Source organism: Pinus tabuliformis, chromosome 8, assembly GCF_031772625.1.
Source record: "Pinus tabuliformis cultivar Carrire ecotype Pingquan chromosome 8, CPIR1, whole genome shotgun sequence".
NCBI classification, from domain to species: domain Eukaryota; kingdom Viridiplantae; phylum Streptophyta; class Pinopsida; order Pinales; family Pinaceae; genus Pinus; species Pinus tabuliformis.
Genome location: NC_142294.1, coordinates 763,443,983 through 763,449,982, shown reverse-complemented (window position 1 = coordinate 763,449,982; position 6,000 = coordinate 763,443,983).

The following is a 6,000-nucleotide window of genomic DNA, read 5'->3' as shown; positions in this document are numbered from 1 at the left end:
GGCCAAAAGAAACTTCTCTGGAGATCTAGGCAGAGGGTGTGCCAAACTTTTCGCAAAACCACAGAATACGTTTTACGGTACGGGTGGTCGATCTTCGTGAATGCTGTGTTCACTGCATTGCGATCAGTAGGGCGGCCGACACGGCTTCCTAAGGCTAAAGGATATATGCCTATAGGGGTCTCCCAATATATACGCGACGGTACGTGGGAGCACAAGTCCGTATTAGTGCAATCGTCCCTCAGGAGGAATCACCCACCTTCTTAGAGATCGACAGTCACTACGTTTAACGACGCCGGAACACGTCTCTACCTAGACCTCTACTGTGAGTGTTATGTTGCAAAGCGTTGTTAGGTTCATTCAATATATTTTGAGTTGATCTTTTTTAAAGTTTGTCTTTCAGGATCACCACGAGATGTATTGGTACAAATTCCTAAATGCAGTCTAAGATGATAAGCAAGCTTTATAATCTTCCAACTTTGAAAATCCTAGCTACTAAGGGAAAAGAGAGCGACTATCTTTTCTCAAAGAGCAATCAACACACTCTAATGCACTCTTCCTAAATCCAACATGCAAACTTATCAAAATGCAAATGCACAATGCAGGTGTTTGTTTTCACTTTCTTAGTATAAATGCCTACAAAGAAATCTTTTTGCACAACTTCGAATTTGCTTTTAAATGACTGAAAATAAGCAAGTTTACTTTTTCCCAAATCAGCAAGGGTAGAAGAGATTACAATCAATTTGCGATTTTTCGAAAGAAATACTTGTTTCGACACTTAAAAATGACAAATTCAAACCAATAAGCAAAAGCAAACGATAGATCAAACTGCAAACAGCCAATGAAGTCTCTCCTAAGATCACAATCAATCACTCAATCAGATCTGAATCAAGGCTACAGGATGACTATTTCGCTCATGCAAAGGAAAACTGTAAATGACGCCACAAACACATAAAAACACTTACAGTCTTTTTGTACAAAAATGAGGCTGAATACAAGCAAAGAAAAGGGATTACAGATGTGGTACCTATGTTGGTTAAAGGCTACAAAAACAGAGATCAAAACAGGGCAAAAGACAGCAAGGAACCCCAGCTGCACAAGGCCACACTGGTTCAGCGCAGGTACAACACTGTCAGTTTGACATTCAGCGCAGGTAGCCTTCACGGGACCTGCGTTGAAATGTAGACTGCCTTCACAGTGTCTGCGCTGAAAGGAGAAACTCTCGTCTCTCTTGGTTTTCGGCTCATAAAATGCTCAAAAATCAACTGTTTCAAGCCAAATCAGAAACACAAGCAAGGTATAAACAGAGGGATACTTTGAAAGGGTACTAAAGACTATCACAAAGGATCATCAAGTCATTCATGAGTCCATTGTTAAGATCATAGACAAAAACCCAGTAAAGGATCAAAGCAGCAACATTCTACTTTGCAAAGCAGTTCGATTGTTGCCGTTGAGTCTATGAAGTAAACAATGATGCAAGCTCAAACAAAATGACTAAAACAAAGTTCTTCCCCAGCGGAGTCGCCAATTTGTTGTGGGGAAAAATGCCTATGCAGGACAATCCTATCCACCTAAGGTGTGATAGTGCCTTAGCAACAAACGAATACAGCTACTTCGGTTTCTTTCCTTTATGAAAATGGAAAAGAAGAGATTGGTAGACTTACCGTTATCTTTCGGTTGTCCCTCGATCTAGATCCTCTCCGCTTTGTGTGTCCACAGCTACTTGCCTCCTCGCTTTTGCTCCCACGAGATCACAAGAGAACAGCTACCTGTGACAAGAGAGCAGCTACATGCAACAAGAGAAGGACACAATACAAAGACAAGTATTCATATTCATAAATGATTCAGGATTAGAAGTAAATCAAATACACTAATGCAAATCATACAATAAACACCAGCATATAGGAAAGAACCAAGAAGCTTTATTGATTGATAAACAGGGTTCAGGAAGAGATACAACCCATAGGGTTCCAACCCAGCATCTCCTTCCCAGCAGCAAGGAATTCCTTCTTCAGCCCCTTTCAAAAGCATAAACACCCAATGATCCAACCACAATCCAACAGCAATTCTTTACAATACAATCCAACCTCCCTAGACCTCATGAGAGAGCTCTATATATAGGAGTTTTGGAGAAAGGATGAGTCATCTTGAGGCTTGCATGAAGCTGACTAGTGTCCTCTCCCACTTCAGTTCTTGAGTCCACTTGGAGATTCTTACTTCTACTTGGAGATTTGGAACCTCTTACTCATCACCAGTCGAATTCCTTGATCCAAGTGTCATTTTGGAAGCTTCCTGGGCATTGACACCTTGAGGAATGAGTCTGCCACTTGTCCAAGTACGCTCAACGCAGGTGGCCTTCTTTGCAGTTGACATTCAGCGCAGGTATAGAGTGGAGCACTTGACATTCAGCGCAGATGCTCAGTGGAGCAGTTGACATGATCCAGAAATTGCTTGTTTTTGAGTGTTTTCAGGTGGAGAACTTTTATAAACTGCTGTGGTTTGCTGGCCTTGTTCCTCTAGGGGTGGGAACAACATGTTTAGGGACTTTGGATCCCTTAATTATTGACATTTCATGCTCAGTGATGCAAGGCACAAAAATGTCTATAACACGGTTTGTGGTAATAGTAGTATGGGAAGCACAAGGTGTCACAGAAGACAATATTACGAAGGCTACATTGGTGAGCGCGCTGTAGGATCATGCACTAACATGGTATATCAAGCACTCTAATGACCACCCAAATGCAGGGATAGAAGAGATCTAGAATGTGCTAAACAGGGAATTAGTAGGCCAAAGTCAAAAACACAATCAATCATTGGGTTTAAAGAAATCATGATGCTCCCAGGTGAGACTCCCTGGGATCTGGATCAATGATTGAAGAGTACAATTCGTGAAGCCAATATGACGTTGACAGATGGACAACATCGTGCATGGTTTGTAGCATCTCTGATACCACACTTGAGGATGGCGATGTCACAACAAAAACTTTCCATCCAGGCTAAAGTGTTGGAAATGTGATAAGATTACATGAGACCTCGATACAAGACCCTGGGTTGGGAGTTCAACAAATCCATGTGCAGCTACAGAATCTGTGTTTGGAAATGCAAAGTTTAAAGTAGGATAGGGCGCCGCGGCTAGAGGCGCGTGGGGAAGTATGGTGCATAAAATGTAAAGGCCAGGGCCATGACAAGGATCACTATCCAGTGTTCGTGAACTACTTGGCAGGAGGAGGGCCAATGCCATTGAGACTGGAGGCATAAGCAAGGACGAGTGCAGCACCCGCTTTATGGTGCGCGATTTGTCAAATAGGAGGGAAACATGCGGTGGATAATTGTCGTTTGTTGCAGAAGCATTACCAAACGCCCCAACAATTGTTTTGTAATTTCTGCAGGTCAGTAGGCCACGATGAGCGCACTTGCCGCAGTTATGAGCTAATGATAGATCGGACCCCTGCCTATAGGATGCAAACTGGAATGTGAGACCTCGACCCAGATGCGGGGATGGCGTGCATTGGATTTCAGGGGTGAGGTCGAGAATGAGGTGGAATGGGACTAGGAAGGGGCTGCAAATAATTAATTTGTTACAATTGCGGAGGACCAAGGCACTATGCTCGCGATTGTACCAACCCGACAAGGATATCCTGTACATATTGTGCTTAGTTTGATCATGAAGCAATAGATTTTCCTTCGTTGATCATGAGGATGCACGAAAAAGGGGTATTCCAACCTCCCCCGACTAAGAATATGCAAATGATGAGGTCTGAACCATGTGAAGAGGACCCAAATGTAAACATGATGCTCAGAAGTGGTACGGCCATGGGAGAGGATACAGGGAAGCAACCAGAGGAAAGTACATGGGTTCGCAAGGCTCCTGCAAAGGAACCCGAGTTTGACTTAGAATGTGCAAAGGAGACATTCATGGAAGCTAAGAAGAGCTTCACGGAGGCCTCCACTTCAGGTAGTAAGGATCAACAAGAACCAGGAATGGATCCTTCAATGCTCACTACCTTTTTGGAGATGTGCATGAAACTTCTGTGCGACAACAAGGTAGTTAAAGGACTACAGGAACTGATCACCAGGTGCGTGGGGTCAAGAGAACCGTGCGTAGTTCAGAAATTGGGGAAGCATGCATTGCGCACTGGAAGGGAAATGAGGTTGACTACACAGATTGGTGAGTATGAAATGGATCAGGTAATCCTAGATTTGGGTTCGGATGTGAATGTATTACTGAAGAAGACATGGGAACACATGGGCAAGCCCACGTTACAATGGTCCCCTATTCAATTACGAATGGTGAACCAACATAAGATTTTGCCCATGGGGAGGTTGCAAGGAGTAACAGTTGATATTGAAGGCGCGAGCGCACAGGCGGATTTTGAAGTAATAGAGATTGTCGATGACAGCAATCCCTATCCCACGCTGTTAGGAATAGACTGGGCCACCAATATGAACAGAGACATCAACCTGAAGAAGCAAAAAATGATCTTCGAGAAAAATTCACTACACGTAGTAGTCCCACTGGACCCAGTTGAAGGAGCGCGCTACACTAAACCAGTGTGTGACGATGATAGCGATGGTGATCTTGATTGTATTTACAAGATAACTGCGTGAGACCAGGATTGGGTGAATCTAACTGCAGATGGGAGGATCTCGTGGGAGCACAAAAGCTCCTGCACTTCGAATTCAAACGAAGAAGTAGAGCGATGGCAGAATTAGTTGCATGAAGTGACAATGCTAAATTGTAACATGATGGTTAGATCACTGGGTTGCGTGACAACAAAGGCAAGAGAGCTACCGACATATGATGGATTGACATCAGTGGATGAATTCCTGAGAAAATTTGAAAGCACAGTACCAGAACAACAACGATTTGATGCACTGAAGTGGGCACTACGTGCAACACCCACACGATGGTGGGGTACACATCAAGGAAATTTTGAGGACTGGCGCGAATGTAGAAGGATGATGTGCCTATGATTTGGGAAACCACAACTTTGGTTGGAAGACAAATACGATGGACGAAATGACCCACGCATGCACCTCGCGAAATGGACCAAGGTCTACGGGGAAGAACCACAGCCTGAATGGGTACACTTATTATACCATACCCTAGATGTCATACCCATGAAATGGTATACTGAGACGAAACTCCAACATGGTATGTGTGAATGGGATGTATTGCACAAGGGACTTTTGTTAACATTCACATTTGAAGATTGGTTGCCAGATATTGTTTACGATGCATTGCAAGCAGTAAAAGACGCCATCTTCAAGATACGATAGGAGCCACTGGAAATGCTTCAACTGGTATGGGAAACCCAGTTAAGTAGTGCCCTAGAATGTTATAATGTGCAGGTGGAGGAGGATGATGATGACCCCCGAAATATTAATATTCCAGAAACCGAAGGTTGTTGCGAGGTTCGAGGACCGTCAATTGAGGATCCCGATATCACTGTGCCACTTAAAAAAAAGCAAGTAAACATTAGCACAGAAGCGGAGCTGAAGTATGCAACGCTTGAGGATTATTAGGATGATGCTACGGTAGATAAGGTCGCTGGTTTACTCCGCGAATACCAAGACTTGTTCCTAACCAAAATCACAAACTTAAAAGGGATCATCGGTGACTTAGGGATGATGAAGATCACTCTGAAACTAGATGCGGAGCCAGTTAAGCAGTCGCCTTATTGCTTAAACCCAAAGTATAAAGAAAAGTTCTGCGGTGAATTAGACAAAATGCTCACAGCCAGAATTATTGAACCAGTGGAAGAATCTAATTGGGTGAGTCCTGTGGTAGTGTAGGAGAAAAAATAGAAAGGAAAAATAAGAATATGTGTGGACCTCAGGAAGCTCAACGATGCCTGTGTTCATGATCCATTCCCGACACCATTCATAGATGAAGTATTGGAGAATGTTGGCGGTCAGGAAGCTTACTCATTTATGGATGGCTTCTCAGGGTACCATCAGATTAAGATCGTACTAGAAGATAGGAGCAAAACAACCTTCGCA